The sequence below is a fragment of the Heptranchias perlo genome, chromosome 8, assembly GCF_035084215.1.
Source record: "Heptranchias perlo isolate sHepPer1 chromosome 8, sHepPer1.hap1, whole genome shotgun sequence".
In the NCBI taxonomy this organism is placed as follows: Eukaryota; Metazoa; Chordata; class Chondrichthyes; order Hexanchiformes; family Hexanchidae; genus Heptranchias; species Heptranchias perlo.
Genome location: NC_090332.1, coordinates 48,432,356 through 48,454,141, shown reverse-complemented (window position 1 = coordinate 48,454,141; position 21,786 = coordinate 48,432,356). Strand labels below are relative to the sequence as shown.

The following is a 21,786-nucleotide window of genomic DNA, read 5'->3' as shown; positions in this document are numbered from 1 at the left end:
CAAGTCAGGAGTGTGATGGAATACTCTCCACTTGCCTGGATGAGTGCAGCTCCAACAACACTCAAGAAGCTCGACACCATCCAGGACAAAGCAGCCCTCTTGATTGGCACCCATTCCACCACCCTAAACATTCACTCCCTTCACCACCGGCGCACTGCGGCTGCAGTGTGTACCATCCACAGGATGCACTGCAGCAACTCGCCAAGGCTTCTTCAACAGCACCTCCCAAACCCGCGACCTCTACCAGCTAGAAGGACAAGAGCAGCAGGCACATGGGAACAACACCACCTGCACGTTCCCCTCCAAGTCACACACCATCCCGACTTGGAAATATATCGCCGTTCCTTCATCGTCGCTGGGTCAAACTCCTGGAACTCCCTTCCTAACAGCACTGTGGGAGAACCTACACCACACGGACTGCAGCGGTTCAAGAAGGCGGCTCATCACCACCTTCTCAAGGGCAATTAGGGATGGGCAATAAATGCTGGCCTCGCCAACGACGCCCACATCCCATGAACGAATTTAAAAAAAACATAGTCCTGCTACTTTTCATTTTTAAGTGTACGTCTAATTCCCTTTTAAAAGTTACTTGCACCACCTTTTCAGACAGTGCATTCCATATCATAACAACTCGGGTAAAAAAATTCTCCTAATTGCCTCCCTGTATTTTTCGCCAATTACATTAAATCGGTGTCCTCTGGTTACCGACCCTCCTGCCAGTGGAAACAGTTTATTCTTTCAAAACCCCTCATCATTTTGAACATATCTATTAAACCTCCCCTTAACCTTCTCTGCTGTAAGATTTTTAGCCTCTCCACATAAGTGCTTCATCCCTTGTACCATTCTGGTAAATCTCCTTTACATCCTCTCCAAGACCTTGACATCGTACCTGAAGTGTGGTGCCCAGAATTAGATACAATACTCTAGCTGAGGCCTAACCAGTGAATTACAAAGGTTTGCCATAACTTCCTTGCTTTGGTACACTATGGCTCTTTATAAAGCCCAGGATCCCGTATGCTTTTTAACAGCCTTTTCAACTTGTCCTACCACCTTTAAAGATTTATATATGTGAAACCCCAGTTCTCTCTGTTCTTGTACCTCCTTTAAAGTTGTACCATTTAATTTATTTTGCCTCTCCTCATTTCTCCTCACTTCACACTTCATAATCATTGTTAATTCAAATAAAAGGACCAGTTGAGAAAGAAAAATTATTACTTCAACCCAGGGAGGGTGATACAGTGTGTGTGTCTGTTTTCTTATTAAGGAACCTTGGTAAAGGGCACAAGGTCGAAAGTATAGAACACCACTCTGATTAAAAACATTAGTGGACTGGTTGTGTGTCCATCTTTTCTCCATTTTTTAGTGCAATGTCACTGCGCCACCTTGGAGATTGAATGTATTGCAACCAATGCACAACTATTCAGCCAATGGAAACAAATGCACAATAATGGTGCATCGGTCCAGGTGTGAGTGAGTAAATTGGAGTGCTGATGGAGGGAGTAAGGTATCGAAATGTACATTTCCCAGTTGAGGCTGTACAAGTCACTGTGGACTGTGTGACAGAATTACAAAAATATCCTCAATGGGTTGGAAGGTCAATCCACAAATAAACAGCAAGCCTAGCAGGCGTGGCGGGCAGTCACATGTAAAGTAAACATAGTGGGGGTGAAATTGGGTCGTTTAACGCCCATTTTTTAGGGACGACGCAGCCAACTAAGCCTTGAAAATGGGGTCCAAGATGCATGCGCAGGATGACATCATGGTGAAGGGGTTTGCGCCACGCACCTAATGACCTCTGGCAACATTCAGAGTAAGGAGAGTATGACACGAATCAGTGTGCAACGCTGATTAAAGGAACTGCTGCTATTTTGGAACTCCACGCTCCATCTTAACCTCGCACAGCTGAATACGACTCAAAGAGCATGAAGGACCCCCCACCAGCGGTATTTAAAGGGATCATGCAGGAGTTACAGGTTAGTTGCTGGATTATTTCTTCTTGCTGCTGGTGCAATTGTATATGTTTTTGGAGTCAATACTCTACAGGGAGTGGGCTGGCTGGCTGATAGGCAACCGCAAAGACACTGGTGGAGTGGCAGGGGTGGGAGCAGGAATGCTGTCATCCTGAGACAGGACAGCAGGTTCGTGTTTCATGGAGCCACTGCCACTTGCTGCCCCCTGTTATGTGCCACCTTCTCCTGCAAGAAAGACAGAAGTGGGTCAGTGAGTGTCCTGGAAGGTGTTTGGGTGATGTGGCTGTCAAGGTTGAATAGCTACCAGTGTGTCTGAACTGTGAGTTGTGGATGTGTGGCTTGCAACAGTGGTAATGTGTGTGAGGGTGAGATAAAGTTTATGATTTGAACGGTTGAGTACTGATTGAAAGAGATTGTTGGTAGGTGGGTGATGGGGGTGTAGTGAATTGAGCAGTGGTGCAGTTCGTACGATATGCCACTTGAAACTTGAACTCACTCACCTTGACAACTCATATTAAATCATTGAACTTCTTCCTGCACTGCATCCATGTTCTTGGAGCTATGCTCCTGGTATTTATCTCCTCCCCTACTTCCTCCCACTGCTTCTGGTACAGCAACTGGGTGTTTTAAACCAAAGCTAACTGATTAAAAGTGTTACAATCAAAAGCCCCGCTCGTGTCAATGAATCAAAACAATGACATGTCTCTCTATTTATAACATACCTGCTTTCTGTCAGCTTTCCATTATAACTTCCTACATCCACATTCATAATGAAAACTGCCGATCCAGAACTGGCAAGCTGTAATTACACTCTCCCCCACTGTAGATGCTGCAGCACCACCACTGATAGCAGGGTGTAATTACACTAAGTTAAATGGCACAGTAGTGTCGATGGGAACAGAAAGTTGCAAAGGGACATTGATCGATTAAGTGAGTGGGCAAAACTATAGCAAATGGAGTTTAATGTGGGGAAGCGTGAGGTCATCCACTTTGGATCTAAGAAAGATAGATCAGAGCATTTTCTGAATAGTGAGAAGTTGGGAAATGTCGAGGTGCAAAAAGATTATGGGGTCCAAGTACAGAAATCACTAAAAGTTAGTGGACAGGTACAAAAAATAATTAAAAAGGCTAATGGAATGTTGGCCTTTATCTCAAGGGGGCTGGAATACAAAGGGGTGGAAGTAATGCTACAGCTGTACAGAGCTCTGGTTAGACTCCATCTGGAGTACTGTGTTCAGTTCTGGGCACCGCACCTCAAGAAGGATATATTGGCCTTGGAGGGGGTGCAGCGCAGATTCATCAGAATGATACTGGGGCTAAAAGGGTTAAATTATGAGGGCAGGTTGCATAGACCAGGCTTGTATTCCCTTGAGTATAGAAGATTAAGGGGTGATCTAATTGAGGTGTTTAAGATGGTTAAAGGATTTGATAGGGTAGATAGAGAGAAATTATTTCCTCTGATGGGGGAGTCCAGATCAAGGGGGCTTAACCTTAAAATTAGAGCTATGTCATTCAGGCGTGATATCAGGAAGCACTTCTTCTTGCAAAGGGTAGTTGAAATCTGGAAGTCTCTCCCTCAAAAAGCTGTTGAGGCTAGGTCAATTGAAAGTTTCAAAACTGAGATTGATAGATTGTTGTTAGGCAAGGGTATTAAGGGTTATGGAACCAAGATAGGTAGGTGGAGTTAAGATACAGATTAGCCATGATCTAACTGAATGGTGAAACAGGCTCAAGGGGCCGAATGGCCTACTCCTATTCCTATGTTCCTACAGCATGACCAGTTTACACAGACTGGGGGTAATTTTAACTTTTGGTGATGGTGTAAAATGGACGATATCTAATTGGCCGCCCATTATATGCCCCATTCAATTTTCACTTCAACTGACTTCAATGGAAAAGAAAATCGGGCGTGATGTATAACGCGTGACTAATTGGATATCATCCTTTTTACACCATCGCCCAAGGTTAAAATTACTCCCAAAGTTCCCATCATAAATGTGGACATAAGAATTTATGACAGCAACATATAAAAATAAGGACAGGATATATTCCATTAAAATAGAGACTGAACGATATCTGCACATCCTGGGCCAATTGTGCCTTGACCTCTAACTCAGCTTCACCTGAAGACGACGCTTGTTCTTTACTACTTGTGTGCAACACCAACAGAGACCAACTAATACATTATTAAAATTCTTGTGCTGCTTCCTGAAATGCTTTTTTATGTCAGTATTTATAATGGAACTTTACTATTTAAAAATTTATAATGGGTTTCTGCATGTAATGATTTTATAATGATAGAACTGTAAATAAACATTTTACTATCATGGTTTGTGCATGAACCAATTGAATCACTCAAAATGCTTTTTAAAAAATATTTCATCTGTCATTTTTTCTCAGTAATTAATATCAGCAAGTATAAATAGGCAGTAGAAACACACTGGGTAGAATTAAGAAAGAAAGATCTTGCATTTATATAGCACCTTTCACAACCTCACAACGTCCCAAAGTGCTTTACAACCAATGAAGTACTTTTGAAGTGTAATCACTGCTGTAATGTGGGAAACACAGCAGCCAATTTTCCACAGCAAGGTCCCACAGACAGTAATGTGATAATAACCAGATAATCTATTTTTGGAGGTGTTGGGTGAGGGATACATTTTGGTTAGGACACCAGGAGAACCCTATAATCATTACTTACAATCACCTTTACAATCATCAAGCCCTCTAAGTGTCCAGTCTTGCGATCAATCATCAAAATGTCGAGACATTGTAGACGCAGGTGCATGCTGGGAACTGTAGGCTCCTAACATGAGACTCTTCAATTGATTTTGATACATTTGGGAACTGGCATGAATTGAGGCTTAGGCTTCTCACATAAACACAGGCCCGTGACAAAAAACATTAATGGAGGCATTTCTAACACTGAATATCCTTTTACAAGTAAGTTTCATGGCGCCCCCCAACCTGATGGTGTGAGTTTGAGAGGGTCCAAAAAATTGTTAAATATGTGTGAACAGAAGAATTTTGAGTGGTAAATAAGAACTTTCAGTGAAAACACAAAGATCTTGCAGCCAAAAGTTTGTGTGAAAGTATTGAGTGCCCTGCTGCAATAACTCACCTTTTATCCCCATCTGACAAACAAGCATTTGCATGTCCAACTGGCTGCCGGCTGAACCACGTCTGTTGCAACATGGAGTGTTTCCCACAGCGCAGGAAACATGCTGAGGCTGAATGAAAATCAGTCCCCTGCCTCAATGACCATAAAATTAACTAGTTCAAATACTTCAACTAACTAACTGTCTTAACTGTCGTCCCGCCGGCTTTAATTGCCGGTGGGACGTCTGCATTCGTGAGGTGCGCGCGCACACAGACGCATTGGTGTGGAACTCGAAAGTCAGCGGGTTGGAGCCGGCTTCCGAACCCGCTCAGGATTTCCCCGATTTTCAGAGCCCCCCGCCTCCAACACACCAGCACTTTGGTTCTAAAATCGGGGCCATAGAGTCTACAGAACAGAAACAGGCCATTTGGTCCAACTGGCCTATCCCAGGCGTTTATGCTGCACACGAGCCTCCTCCCACCCCTCTTCATCTAACCCTATCAGCATATCCTTTTATTCCTTTCTCCCTCAAATGCTTATCTAGTTTACCCTTAAATGCATCTATGCTTTTCACCTCAACTACTCCTTGTGGTAGCATGTTCCACATTCTTACCACTCTTTGAGTAAATAAGTTTCTCCTGAATTCCCTATTGGATTTATTAGTGACTATCTTATATTTATGACCTCTAGTTTTGGACTCAAAACATTTTCTCTACATTTACCCTATCAAACCCTTTTATAATCTTAAAGACCTCTATCAGGTCATCCCTCAGCCTTCTCTTTACGAGAGAAAAGAGCCGCAGCCTGTTCAGCCTTTCCTGATAAATATGTCCTCTCAGTTCTCATCCTTGTGAATCATTTTTGCACTTTCTCCAGTGCCTGTAAACCCTTTTTATAATATGGAGACCTGTGCACAATACTCCAAGTGTGGCCTAACCAAGGTTCTATACAAGTTTAACATTCTTCTCTGCTTTTCAATTCGATCTGTCTAGAAATGAACGCTAATGCTTTGTTTGCTTTTTTTATTGCCTTTAAACCTGCATCACTACTTTTAGTGATTTATGTATCTATAACTCTAGATCCCGTTGCTCCTCTACCCTCTTTAAACTCTTATTATCCAAGTATGTGGCTTCCTTATTCTTGCCACCAAAATGCACCACCTTACACTTACCTATATTGAAATTAATTTGCCAATTACATGCCCATTCTGCAAGTTAATTAAAGGTTTCTTGTATTTTGTCACATTTTTCCTCAGTATTAACCATGTCCCCCAATTTGGCTTAGTTCGCAAATTTTAAAATTGTACTTCCGATTCCCAAGTCCAAATTGTTGATGTAAATTGTGAACAACAGTGGTTCCAGCACTGATCCCTGTGGAACACCATTTCCTACCTATTACCAGTCTAAGTAACTATCCTTAACCCCTACTCTCTGTTTTCTGTTTTGTAACCAGTTTGCTGTCCTTTCTGCTTCTTGTCCCCTGACTCCACATGCTCTGACTTTAGTCATGAATCTACAATGCGGTACCTTATTGAAAGCCTTTTGAAAATCCAAATATATTACATCTACTGCATTACCCTTGGCTACTAGTATAATAGTATCATATTATGATACAGCCCAGAAGGAGGCTATTTAGCCCAATGTGCCTGTACTGGCTCTTTGGTAGATTTATCCAATTAGTCCCACTCCCCTGCTCTTTCCCCATAGCCCGTGGATGCAATCCATCCAGTCCAGTGGTTTTATCCTCTCTTAAGTTTGACTAGTTAATCAATTATTTCCCTCCTTTCTATCTTAAATGTCTTAATATCTTTTTTGATCTCTTCTTCTAATGTTGGTCTCTGTGGTAAATACTGAGGCAAAGTAACTATTCAGTATTTCTGCCATTTCACTGTCATTCCCTGTGAGTTTATCTTGTGCATCCCTCAGTGGCCCTATCCCTATTCTGATTTTTCTTTTGATATTTATGTGTCTGTAGAATACTTTACTATTTCTTTTTATATTCCTTGATAATTTAATTTCATAGTTGCCCTTTACTTTCCGAATTGTTTTTTTTAATTCTTTCCTAACCACTTCATAGTCCCTTTTGTCATCATCTCCTTAATTGTCCATGTACTTAGATTATGCCTTTTTCTTTAGTTTCAATTTTACCCTTATCTCTTTATTCCTCCCTGGTGTTTCATTATTGGTTAGTTCGTTCTTGCTTTTTAGCAGAATATATTTCTCCTGAACTTTATTGATCAATGTTTCAAATATTTCCCACTGCTGTTCTATCTGTTGTCATTTTTTCCAGTTTACCTTCCCTAGTTCCATTCTCATCCCCTTCTTGTAATTTTTGTAATTTTTACGGCTTTAGTATGTAACATGGTTTATAAATGCTCAGCTTAGTGGAGAGCCCAAAATGGAAGCTTAACGGATTTTCAAAAAGTGTTGTCAGTGATTTGAATGGTTCGCCGTCTTCTTTTTGTGTGGTAGTTGTTGCTGACTGCTCGTTTTTGATTTGTATTTGTTTGAACTTCATTCTTGGTCGTTTTCAGTCCTGCTTTGTTATTGCTGGCATTAAGCTGGAGGAAATTTCGGTGCTTCATGTCTTAATGTTGGACATAATGTTGTACAGTTTTAGGATCAATGGAAGAGGTGGTGAGATAGAACATAAGAACATAAGAAATAATAGCAAGAATAGGCCATTCGGCCCCCGAGCCTGCTCCGCCATTCAATAAGATCATAAGAACATAAGAACATAAGAACATAAGAAATTGGAGCAGGAGTAGGCCAATCGGCCCCTCGAGCCTGCTCCGCCATTCAATAAGATCATGGCTGATCTGATCCCAACCACAAATCTAAAGAACACAAGAAGTCGGAGCAGGACCCGGCCACATAGCCCCTGGGCCCTCTCCGCCACCCACAGGGCATTGACCGATCCGAACTCAGCTTCATGTCCAATTTCCTGCCCGCTCCCCATAACCCCTAATTCCCTTTACTTCTAGGAAACTGTCTATTTCTGTTTTAAATTTATCTAATGATGTAGCTTCCACAGCTTCCTGGGGCAGCAAATTCCACAGACCTACCACCCTCTGAGTGAAGAAGTTTCTCCTCATCTCAGTTTTGAAAGAGCAGCCCCTTATTCTAAGATTATGCCCCCTAGTTCTAGTTTCACCCATCTTTGGGAACATCCTTACTGCATCCACCCGATCAAGACCCTTCACAATCTTATATGTTTCAATAAGATCGCCTCTCATTCTTCTGAACTCCAATGAGTAGAGTCCCAATCTACTCAACCTCTCCTCATATGTCCGCCCCCTCATCCCCGGGATTAACCGAGTGAACCTTCTTTGTACTGCCTCGAGAGCAAGTATGTCTTTTCTTAAGTATGGAGACCAAAACTGTATGCAGTATTCCAGGTGCGGTCTCACCAATACCTTATATAACTGCAGCAATACCTCCTTGTTTTTATATTCTATCCCCCTAGCAATAAAAGCCAACATTCCGTTGGCTTTCTTGATCACCTGCTGCACCTGCATACCAACTTTTTGATTTTCTTGCACTAGGACCCCCAGATCCCTTTGTACTGCAGTACTTTCCAGTCTCTCGCCATTAAGAAAATAACTTGCTCTCTGATTTTTCCTGCCAAAGTGCATAACCTCACATTTTCCAATATTATATTGCATCTGCCAAATCTCCGCCCACTCACCCAGCCTGTCTATATCCCCTTGCAGGTTTTTTATGTCCTCCTCACTCTCTACTTTCCCTCCCATCTTTGTATCATCTGCAAATTTTGATATGTTGCACTCGGTCCCCTCCTCCAAATCGTTAATATAGATTGTAAAGAGTTGGGGACCCAGCACTGACCCCTGTGGAACACCACTGGTTACTGGTTGCCAGTCCGAAAATGAACCATTTATCCCAACTCTCTGCTTCCTGTTCGATAACCAATCCTCCACCCATGCCAGAATATTACCCCCAATCCCGTGATTTTTTATCTTAAGTAATAATCTTTTATGTGGCACCTTGTCGAATGCCTTCTGGAAGTCTAAATACACTATGTCCACTGGTTCCCCTTTATCCACCCTATACGTTATATCCTCGAAGAACTCAAGCAAATTTGTCAGACATGACTTCCCCTTCATAAAGCCATGCTGACTTTGTCCTATTAAATTATGCTTATCTAAATGTTCCGTTACTGTCTCCTTAATAATAGACTCCAAAATTTTACCCACCACAGATGTTAAGCTAACTGGCCTATAATTTCCAGCCTTCTGCCTACTACCCTTTTTAAATAACGGTGTTACATTAGCAGTTTTCCAATCTGCCGGGACCTCTCCTGAGTCCAGGGAATTTTGGAAAACTATCACCAAAGCATCCACAATCCCTACTGCCACTTCCCTCAAGACCCTAGGATGGAAGCCATCAGGTCCAGGGGATTTATCCGCCTTGAGTCCCATTATTTTACTGAGTACCATCTCCTGAGTGATTTTAATCGTATTTAGCTCCTCCCCCCCGAGAGTCCCCTGTTTGTCCAGTGTTGGGATATTCTTAGTGTCCTCTACTGTAAAGACTGAAACAAAATATTTGTTCAGCATTTTTGCCATCTCCATGTTTCCCACCATTAATTTCCCGGTCTCATCCTCTAAGGGACCTATGTTTGCCTTAGCCACCCTTTTTCTTTTTATATAACTATAGAAACTCTTGCTATCTGTTTTTATATTTTTTGCTAATTTCTTTTCATAATCTAACTTCCCTTTCTTAATCAATCCTTTAGTTACTTTTTGCTGTCTTTTGAAGAATTCCCAATCTTCTATCCTCCCACTAAGTTTGGCTACCTTATATGTCCTTGTTTTTAGTCGGATACTATCCTTGATTTCTTTACTTAGCCACGGATGGCTGTCATTTCTTTTACACCCTTTTTTCCTCAGTGGAATATATTTATTTTGAAAGTTGTAAAATAACTCCCTAAATGAACACCACTGCTCATGTACCGTCTTACCCTTTAATCTATTTTCCCAGTCCACTTTAATCAATTCCGCTCTCATACCATCATAGTCTCCTTTATTCAAGCTCAGTACGCTTGTTTGAGAATCAACCTTCTCACCCTCTAATTGGATATGGAATTCAACCATGTTGTGGTCGCTCGTTCCAAGGGGATCCTTAACTAGGACATTATTAATTAATCCTGACTCATTACACAGGACCAGGTCCAAGGTTGCCTGCCCCCTTGTAGGATCAGTTACATACTGCTCAAGAAATCCATCCCTGATGCATTCAATGAACTCGTCCTCAAGGCTGCTCTGCCCAATTTGATTTGTCCAGTTAATATGATAATTAAAATCCCCCATAATTATGGCTGTTCCCTTATTACATGCCCCGACTATCTCCTGATTAATACTTCTTCCAGCAGAGTTGCAACTATTAGGAGGCCTATATACTACGCCCACTAATGTATTTTTTTCCCTTATTATTCCTTATCTCTACCCAAACTGTTTCATTATCTTGATGCTTTGTCCCAATATCATTTCTCTGTGTTACAGTGATTCCTTCCTTTATTAACATAGCCACCCCACCTCCCCTTCCTTCCTGCCTGTCCTTCCTGATTGTTAAATACCCTGGCATATTTAATTCCCAGTCGTTGTCACCCTGCAGCCATGTTTCTGTGATGGCCACAAGATCATACCCATACGTAGTTATTTGTGCCGTTAACTCGTCCATTTTATTACGAATGCTACGTGCATTCAGATAAAGAACTTTCAAATCTGTTTTGTGACGCTTAGTTCCTGCTTTTTCCTTTTTTAACACTTTACCTATTACTCCATACCTTCTGTCCCTTCCTGTTACGCTTTCCTCTCTCTCCCTGCTCAGGTTCCCAACCCCCTGCCACTTTAGTTTAAACCCTCCCCAACAGCACTAGCAAACACTCCTCCTAGGACAGCGGTCCCGGCCCTGCCCAAGTGCAGACCATCCGGTTTGTACTGGTCCCACCTCCCCCAGAACCGTTTCCAGTGTCCCAGGAATTTGAATCCCTCCCCCTTGCACCATTCCTCTAGCCACGTATTCATTTGAAATATCCTCCTATTTCTACTCTGACTAGCACGTGGCACTGGCAGCAATCCTGAGATTACTACCTTTGAGGTCCTATTTTTTAATTTACCTCCTAACTCCCTATATTCTGCTTTTAGGACCTCATCCCCTTTTTTACCTATATCGTTGGTGCCTATGTGCACCACGACAGCTGGCTGTTCGCCCTCCCCCTCCAAAATGTTCTGTAGCCGCTCCGAGACATCCTTGATCCTTGCACCAGGGAGGCAACACACCATCCTGGAGTCTCGGTTGTGGCCGCAGAAACGCCTGTCTATTCCCCTTACAATTGAGTCCCCTATCACTATAGCTCTGCCACTCTTTTTCCTCCCAGCCTGTGCAGCAGAGCTACCCGTGGTGCCAGGAAGTTGGCTGCTGCTGCCTTCCCCTGATAAGTCATCCCCCCCAACAGCATCCAAAGTGGCATATCTGTTTGAGAGGGGGATGGCCACAGGGGACCCCTGCACTACCTGCCTGCATCTCTTACTCTTCCTGGTGGTCACCCATTCACTTCCTGCCTGTATACCCTTTACCTGCGGTGTGACCAACTCGCTAAACGTGCTATCCACGAGTTTCTCTGCATCGCGGATGCTCCACAGTGAGTCCACCCGCAGCTCCAGCTCCGAGATACGATCGGTCAGTAGCTGCAGGTGGACACACTTCCCGCACACATGGTCGGCAGGGACACTGGTAGTGTCCATGACTTCCCACATCTTGCAGGAGGAGCATATCACGGGTGCGAGGTCTGCTGCCATGACTTGCCTTAGCTGAGTTACCCCTTTTAAATTACGTTGAAATTAGAAAATGTTAACTATACTAGGGACCTAGGTTCACTAAAAAAAAACACTATCTGCTATAAAACCTGCAGATCTTCCCTTTCTTATTACTTTACTTACAGTAAAATGGTAGAAATACTCACCTGAACCTACTCACCAATCAGCTGCCTCCCCTGTGCCGTGTCACTTTCTGACAGGTGACGTCACCCCGAACTGCCGCTGGTCTCAGAGTCTCGCTCTCAGAGTAAGCTCTGGTCTCGCTCTCTCCGCGCTGTTTATATCTCCGCTCTGGTCTCGCTCTCTCCCGCCGCTCACCGACTGGACTCTCGCTCTCTCCGCGCTGTTTATATCCCCGCTCTGGTCTCGCTCTCTCCCGCCGCTCACCGACTGGTCTCTCGCTCTCTCCGCGCTGTTTTTATCCCCGCTCTGGTCTCGCTCTCTCCCGCCGCTCACCGACTGGACTCTCGCTCTCTCCGCGCTGTTTATATCTCCGCTCTGGTCTCGCTCTCTCCCGCCGCTCACCGACTGGACTCTCGCTCTCTCCGCGCTGTTTATATCTCCGCTCTGGTCTCGCTCTCTCCCGCCGCTCACCGACTGGACTCTCGCTCTCTCCGCGCTGTTTTTATCCCCGCTCTGGTCTCGCTCTTTACCGCCGCTCACCGACAGGTCTCTCGCTCTCTCCGTGCTGTTTATATCCCCGCTCTGGTCTCGCTCTTTACCGCCGCTCACCGACTGGACTCTCGCTCTCTCCACGCTGTTTTTATCCCCGCTCTGGTCTCGCTCTTTACCGCCGCTCACCGACTGGTCTCTCGCTCTCTCCGCGCTGTTTTTATCCCCGCTCTGGTCTCGCTCTTCACCGCCGCTCACCGACTGGACTCTCGCTCTCTCCACGCTGTTTTTATCCCCGCTCTGGTCTCGCTCTTTACCGCCGCTCTGGTCTCGGTCTTTACCTTGCTGTACCTGATCTTCGACCTCAACTCCACTTTCCCACCCGATCCCCATATCCCTTGATCTCAGCTTTGAATATACTCAATGACTGAGATAATTCCACAGCCCTCTGGGGTAGAGAATTCCAAAAATTCACAACCTCTGAGTGAACAAATTTCTCCTCATCTCAGACCTAAATGGCTGACCCCTTATCCTGAGACTATGCCCCCTAGTTCTAGACTCTCCAGCCTTTCAGCTTCTATCCTGTCAAGCCCTCTCAGAATCTTATATGTTTCAATGAGATCACCTCTCATTCTTCTAAATGTCAGAGAGTATAGGACTATTCTACTCAATCTCTCCTCATAGGGCAACCCTCTCATCCCAGGAATCAATTTAGTGAACCTTCGTTGCACTCCCTCTCAGGCAAGTATCTCCTTCCTTAGGTAAAAAGACCAAAACTATACACAGGTGTAGTCTCTTCAAAGCCTTGTACAATTAAGGTACTCCAACCCCCTTGCAATACAGGCTAACGTACCATTTGTCTTCCTCATTGCTTGCTGTACCTGCACTTACCTGTAACTTACTGTGTTTCTTGTACAAGGACAGCCAAATCTCACTGAACATCAACATTTAATAGTTTCTCACCATTCAAAAAATATTCTGTTTTTCTATTCTTCCGACCAAAGTGAATATCCTCACATTTCCCCACATTATACAACATCTGCCACCTTCTTGCCCACTCACTTAACCTGTCTCTATCCCTTTGCAGACTCTTTGGGGCAGAACTTACTGAGTCGGGATGCCGCTCCGTAATGGCATCCTCTCCGACCACCAATGAATCTAACGGAGCAAGCTTGCGAATGCGCACATGCGCAGTAAAACCCCGAAATCGTGAACTTGCTCTGATTGGTTCACCGGCGTTTTGCCAGTTATGAATTAAAGGGCCACCTATTCTATAATCAATACAATCAGCAAACAATCGTAAACTTACCCATCTGCCCAGCTGGAACAAAGATACTTACGCCACGAGAAGGTACGCCTGAAAATACCAGCCCTACACTACTTTTTAAAAGCACAGTGACTCGTAATGACTGCAAAACAACAAAAAAATTACATTTTCAAAATGTGGAATGTCTGATTATTCTTATTTTTAAAATTTTTGATCATTAAAAAAAATTATTAAAAAATAAATCATTTCCTTGCAATTTATCATAAGGTAAGTTAATTTTTTATTTAAACTAACATAGGGAATGTCACTTTAAATGAATTAATTTTACTTGCCTGCTTGTGGGTGGGGCTTGCATTCTCACAGTTTATACATGCACATGAGGGCCTATGCTGATCTTGGCGCACACCACTGGAGAAGAATTTAAAATGGAGCAGGTGGACGTTGTGGGTGACACAGTAAGTATCTTCATACTTTTTATCCGCAGGATGCTCAGAGAGCCTTGCCACGCCGGTCGGAGCAAGTTCCGGCCCGCTGTGACCTCCTCACAGCTTACCTTCCCACCTAGCTTTGTATCATCAGCAAACTTGGATACATTGCACTCGGTCCCTTCATTAAAGTCACTAAAATAGATTGTAAATAGCTGAGGCCCCAGCACTGATTCTTGCAGCACCCCATTAGTTACAACCTGCCAACCTGAAAATGACCCGCTTATTCTGTTTTCTGTCCGTTAAACAATCCTCTATCCATGCTAATATATTACCCCCAACCCCATGAGTCCTTACCTTGTGTAACAACCTTTTGTGCGGCACCTTATCGAATGCCTTTTGAAAATCCAAATATACTAGATCCAGTGGTTCCCCTTTATCTACCCTGCTAGTTACATCTTCAAAAAACTAATAAATTTGTCAAACACAATTTCCCTTTCATAAAACCATGTTGGCTCTGCTTAATCATATTGTGATTTTCTAAGTTCCCTGTTACCACGTCCTTAATAATGGATTCTAGCATTTTCCTGATGACTGATGTCAGGCTAATTGGCCTGTAGTTCCCTGTTTTCTTTCTCCCTCCTTTCTTGAATAGTGGTGTTACATTTGCGACCTTCCAATCTGCTGGGACCGTTCTGGAATCTAAGGAATTTTGGAAAAACACAACCGATGCATTTACTACCTCTGCAGCCACCTCTTTTAGAACCCTAGGATATACGCCATCAGTTCCAGGGGATTTGTTGGCTTTTAGTCCCATTAATTTCTCCACTACCTTTTCTTTACTAATATTAATCACTTTAAGTTTATGTTTTTTGTGTCTTCTACTGTGACGACAGATACAAAATATTTGTTTAATGTCTCTGCCATTTCCATATTCCCCATTATAATTTCTCCTGTTGAGAATCCCTACGTGGTCAGTTTTTAGTAAAATATTAAAATGTCTACGTGGCAAAGAAGCAGAATGCAAAATGGTTAGAAAGGGTTAATTAGTTAGTAACTGAGATTGATACAAGTGGCCTGGCCCTCCTGCTGGGCCATATGGTTGCTTAGTCAGCAGGCCTGCATTGTCTTATCAATGATAGGTCTTTGATGTGAGTCAAGGACTGGTCTGAATGTCTCCATGTTTATGGCAGATCAATATAGGTAACGAGCTTAGCCAAAGTTGAAAGACATTCCAGGTTGGGAGATAAGGAACAGAAGGAACAGGGAAGAACATTCTAAGTTGGAAAGTGAGGAAGTTATCCCCTTTGATGTCTAACAGCAGCATGATCAGCACATGGACGATTTATGATTGGCCGGAAATAATGTAACCTCGCATGGCAACCTATGCCCGGCTTATGATTGGTGTTGACCCTCGTTAAGTATGTTCCAACCCTATTGATTTGTATAAAAACGTGTGGATTTCTGTATGTTTTTGTTCTTGCTCTGCCAGCATAGAGGGACTCTATCAGGAGTCCAAATCAATGCTGCAGACTAAGAACCCTGCTATTAAAGATGTGTTGAACTTTAAAATGTATTCGACTGCAGTTATTACTGAACCAGACTGAGGGGAAAGAATCCGGATCATCATTTGGTGGCAGCGGTGGGATCTTAACGGTCGTTCACAGAGAGTTCGCGGAGTAAGAGGCGGATTATCTCAGACACGGAGGAAGGAAATGGCGCCCCGATGTAAGTAGTCTTAATTTACTATGTCGGTTTTCCTCCAATCCGTCAGTCTGACGACGAATCGTCCAATCGCTAACACTCGTGTGGCATCCTTACAAGATTCAGGTCAGTCTGGCGAATACACAGAAATAGCAGGTAGGTCAGTGGTTAATATCACTGAGGGAATAACTTGTAAGCGGTAGGTCAGTGGTTAATATCACTGAGGGTAGTCAGGGTTTAAGTTCCTGGTGATTGGCTATAAACAGGAACTATTGATAAAACTTAGATGCGGAAAAAAGGCTCAGGAATTAATTTGGAAAAATAACAGAGGTACCACAGCCAAAGAACTAATTGCTTTATGGAGACAGTACTGTAGAAAATATGGATAGAATTAAGTGACTAGACAAAGGTTTAAAAGACAGAGACCCGAAAAAGAAAGGTTTTGTTGTTTAAGTGTACTGTCCCTTTAAAAAGCCTGTCTTGATCAGTGTTTTTTTTGTCGGTGTTGTGGGCCACGCCCCCTTCTTACTGTGTCTTATGTGTTTTCTTCCTTTGTGTAATGTATCTGTCTTGTCGTGTGTTTAATTCTGATACTGCCGAATTAAAATTGGAGTTATTGAGGTTAAGTGACCTATTAAATTCTGGTTCTTATAAAGTGTGGGAATGTTAAATTCCAGACATGGGATCTTAAAAAAATTGGCATTTTGAATGTTTATTTTGTGATTGGCTGTGGTTTAAAAAGAGGTTAAAAATTAATGGGATAGATTAAAAAACTCAGGATCATTGTGATAGGAAAAGTCAGAAAGCTGGAACAGCTCGGAGCGTTGATTATAATCACATCCACTAAAAGTATGTGAAAAAATAGTGTGCAAAAATATAGTATAAAGCAATCCACAAATGTGAGAAGTAAAAAATCAGTCAAACCTGTGTGAAGTGAAATTTTGAAGGTGGGAACTTAATCTCAAAAGGGAGAAGGATCAAGTTACTCCTACCACAAGAGCAAGTTAATATTAACCCCTTCCATCCCAAGAAGCCAGACTGTCATGCCAAGACCAGTTCAAACAGATAGAAATGACCCAGTCGGTTGAGAACTGTCTGAGGCTAACCATTACACAGGTGAACATGAGGTAATAATTGGTATAGGTTGTATTAGTAAAATTGTCCCAATTACTCGGAAATGCCAAAGGCTACAATTGACTGAGATATAAGTTTTCACGCTACAGTGAAAAATTGATTAGAAAGGAATGTAAAACAAATCATATGAAAAGGAAGCATAGGTTAGACAATTGGAAGTCCATTACTTGAGCTATGTACTGACACAGGGTACTAAACGCCTATCAGTTTTACCCTGCCACAGTATGATAAGGAAGTTTTGACAAGTTCTGGGGCTATTCAATTTTATTTGAAATTAATAGTAGAATACAAGATCTGACCAAAGAGGGGAGACCTTCCCTGACAAATTATATAACTCGCATTGAGACTGCTAAGAAAACTCAACAATTAGATCAACACCTCCTAACTCAAGTGTTAAAACAAAGAGCGACATGGAATGGAGGTGGACATCGTAAAAAGAGATAGGCAAATATGGAGACGTAAAGATCTGTGATAAGTGATATAGCAACTGCCTTTGCCTTAGTTGTTAACACCATTGATTTGACAACATTAGATCAAAAGGTCAGAGATTTAGGGTCTCGCATTAAAGATATATTAAAAAATAAATGAAAATACAGATAAGGAATTGTCTGAGGATCAAATGCTGACCATATATTTGCAAAGGATAGCTACAGTGCTAGAAACACATGCCCAAACCATTAATAAATTAATAAAAGAGGAATATAACGTATCTTAGCAGACGGCTGCTAATGATATCTGCTTAATGTGGTTACATCTTGAAAACACAGAGATCAGGACTTGGAGTTAGAAATTCCAGTCTGCAGCCCTGCGTACATCTGCATGTGGAAGAGACAGTGTTTATTTCAGACAGGCTGCGTGCTTCAGAGAGAGGGAGAGAGTGGAAATAGGCAAATTCTCTCTCCTGTTTTGTTTTCTAAATTTGTTTCGGGTATAGGGATTATTCCTTTGGATAAATAAATAATAAATGAAGATTTGACAAATTAATCACTTGGGCTCTCAAGAAGAGCCGCAATGGATTTTCTGTGTTTCTTTTAAAACAGGTGACCCTGGTTTTTTTTTTGGGACCACGTAAGTGTTGATGGTGCAGGATTACCAAGAGTAGTTACAAAGTTACGGTGCAACCTTTGCTGGAGAAATTTGGTGCAGGAAACGATCCAGTGGTGTTAAAGATTTAAGACTTTAGCTGCAGACATCAGCAGATACCAAATGTCACAGCATGGTGATATCAACCTGATTCTCTTCTTTTGAAAACATTTTGATTTGTTTTGTTTTAACCTATTTGTTGTCTTCCGAGACAGAGTGCTCGAGGTGGGGAGATATGGGAATTTCTCTAAAGTCATTGAATTGGGCATGATAAAAAAATCAATCTGGCATAAATACACAATCTAGTGGAAGTCAGGAAAGTGTAGTTGAGAATAGTAAATTGATAGCTTTCTCGTGGAGATATTTGTGTCCTTGCCTATAATGAATAATGAGAAAACTACACTCAATAGCCTGGCCACTACCCTGACATCGGGACCATTCAGGGGGAGATAAGCACTCTAGATACCCCTGATCTTCTTGATAAGATAACCTGAAAACCTAAGAATGGCTACAGTGGACATAAAAGATACAAATGTATGTTGCCATCATCTGAAATGGAGATCAGGATGAAGAACATGATTACAAAGGCCTATGGCCTGGTGAGCTATTGCAACCACTCTTTAAACAAACCAGTTGCTTTTACAGGACTGAATCCTACAGGACATATGATGTGTGCCATGGAAAATGTTCGGAAATACCATGAGGAAGAAGAGACTGGCCAGCAGAAAGTTAATATCCAAGAACACTAAGCTCATTCCTATGAGATGCTGCTAGTATGCGGAGATACATGAAGAAGATACATTGAAGAATGAGTCTCAGACAGGCTCAGTTACTTGACAACAGCACAACAGGAAAATGGTTAATGTGGTCCAGGCGAGTGAGAAATCCTTTTAAACAAGGCACTGACACACGGTCCATAGAGAAACCAACTAATTAATGAAACAGTCAGGAAACACTGGTATCAATCAAAAGGACTGAAATTAAAGTAAAGAGGGACACAGTAATTTGGATTTCCAAAATTCAGGGTTAGGTTCCCATCAGTTAACAATAAAATTGGGAGAAACAATATTTAGAAGATATCCGCACGATGGATACAAAATTACAAAATTATGAGGGGCCCAGATAAAGTAGACTGGAAGTACCTGTTTCCCCTATCAGAGGGTTCAAGAACTAGAGGACGTAGATTTAAGCTGATTGGCTGGAACAAAATTAAAGGGATGTGTTACTAGACATGCTGTCACTGTGTGTCCACATAGTGTTGGACACAGCCTAGAAGAACAGTGTGGGTTTAATAATACCGGTACCAATCCGGATATTAACTGTACCATGGAGGCCCTAGAGGCGGATCTAAAACCCACTTAAGTGGTATATGCCGGAGAGGGCGAATACTGTGTTACAACTAATTTGAAAACGTTTAAATATGCCAATCTAACTTGTGATATTTTAAGTCCAGAATTCTACTCCATTTCTGAAGTCCTGGTTCGGATTGGACCCGAGGAACTGGTAGAGATACACCGGCATAACCTCACCACCTTACAAGTTTCTGAGAATGTCAGAAAGGACTTAAAAGAATATCAGGACACATTTGGGTATCTGACACCCCTGTTGTCTAAATACTTGGAAGCATTGCGAATGGAGATACGCCTCTCCCAGAAGGTTTATTATAACCTACAACAGGACAATAACAACATTAAGCATGACACTGACCAAATTAAAGTCACCACCTGGTGAAATGACCTCTGGAATTTGGGACTGAATATACAGATCCATCTTTGGATTAGATTAATTTCATATGTATTAGTCGTAGTGCAGTTTGTTGTAATGTGCTTCTTGATTTCCATTGCATGTAATAAATGTAAGTAGAGGATGAAGGGTTTGGCAAAGATAGTAAAACAGAGCCTGGGTGAGAATGTCCCCATTGTCTCTGTGGTTTCAACTAAGAACACATCTTAATGGTACTGGGATTAGCACCCGCTGGGGTAAGGTGCATGTAAAAGGGAAGACAATTATAGTTCGATAGGATTATCAGATGCTCTGCCTCTCTTCCACCCGGACTGGTGGCCAACACGAAGGGAACCTGGTTAAGATGAGGTACAGCATCTAACGGGATATTGTAGGGAGAATTTGGATTAAGGGATATAATGGGGAGGGCACCAATTCACAGGTGTAAAATGGTCTGAAAGGTACCATTCAGTCTAGTTAGGCTGGAAACAAAATATAAATCACCATAGGATATTTGACTATGTTAGCCTTTTCAAACTAACATGAATAGGTTTAGCTGACCAAGGACGTTCGCAACTTACTTGAGAGATGTTTAGAAGGAGTCTGTTCCTGAGAACAGATAAGAGTACAAAGGCGTATTGATGAAACATGTCTGTGTTCTATTGGGACTTCTCTAGTTCAAGAGCTAGTCATATTCATTGTTATAATTCTTATAGTTTATTGCTTACTTAAATGTTGCTGCGCTGCAGAACCTGCAGAACCAGTGAGCACCGTAATAATTGGTTATCATAAAATGATAAAAGGGGGGAATGAGAATCCCTACGTGGTCAGTTTTTAGTAAAATATTAAAATGTCTACGTGGCAAAGAAGCAGAATGCAAAATGGTTAGAAAGGGTTAATTAGTTAGTAACTGAGATTGATACAAGTGGCCTGGCCCTCCTGCTGGGCCATATGGTTGCTTAGTCAGCAGGCCTGCATTGTCTTATCAATGATAGGTCTTTGATGTGAGTCAAGGACTGGTCTGAATGTCTCCATGTTTATGGCAGATCAATATAGGTAACGAGCTTAGCCAAAGTTGAAAGACATTCCAGGTTGGGAGATAAGGAACAGAAGGAACAGGGAAGAACATTCTAAGTTGGAAAGTGAGGAAGTTATCCCCTTTGATGTCTAACAGCAGCATGATCAGCACATGGACGATTTATGATTGGCCGGAAATAATGTAACCTCGCATGGCAACCTATGCCCGGCTTATGATTGGTGTTGACCCTCGTTAAGTATGTTCCAACCCTATTGATTTGTATAAAAACGTGTGGATTTCTGTATGTTTTTGTTCTTGCTCTGCCAGCATAGAGGGACTCTATCAGGAGTCCAAATCAATGCTGCAGACTAAGAACCCTGCTATTAAAGATGTGTTGAACTTTAAAATGTATTCGACTGCAGTTATTACTGAACCAGACTGAGGGGAAAGAATCCGGATCGTCACTGTCTCAGCCTCTAAGGGACCCACGTTTACTTTCACTACTCTCTTCCTTTTTACATACTTGCAGAAGCTCTTACAATCTGTTTTTATATTTCTTGCTAGTTTACTCTCATATTCTATTTTCTCCCTCTTTGTCAATTTTTTGGTCATCCTTTGCTGGTTTCTAAAAGTCTCCCAATCCTTAAACTTGCTACTTTTCTTGGCAACATTATAAGCCTCTTCTTTTAATCTAATACTTCCTTAACTTATTTAGTTAGCAACCGATGGATCACTTTTCCCGTGGAGTTTTTATTTCTTATAGGAATGTAAATTCGTTGAGAATATGAAATATTTCTTTAAATGTTCGCCATTGTTTATCTACCATCATATCTTTTAATCTAATTTCCTAATCAACCTTAGCCAACTTGCCCCTCATACCTATGTAATTGCCTTTGTTTAAGTTTAAGACTCT

At 42.1% G+C, this 21,786-nt stretch overlaps 1 long non-coding RNA gene across 1 annotated transcript; it reads left to right on the top strand.

Annotated features, from left to right (window-relative positions):
* Positions 1 to 473: 473 nt before the first annotated feature.
* Positions 474 to 21,280, top strand: LOC137324609 (uncharacterized). Its single transcript, XR_010963679.1, has 2 exons — positions 474 to 1,973; positions 18,779 to 21,280. It is a non-coding gene; the product is annotated as an uncharacterized lncRNA (long non-coding RNA).
* Positions 21,281 to 21,786: the final 506 nt, after the last annotated feature.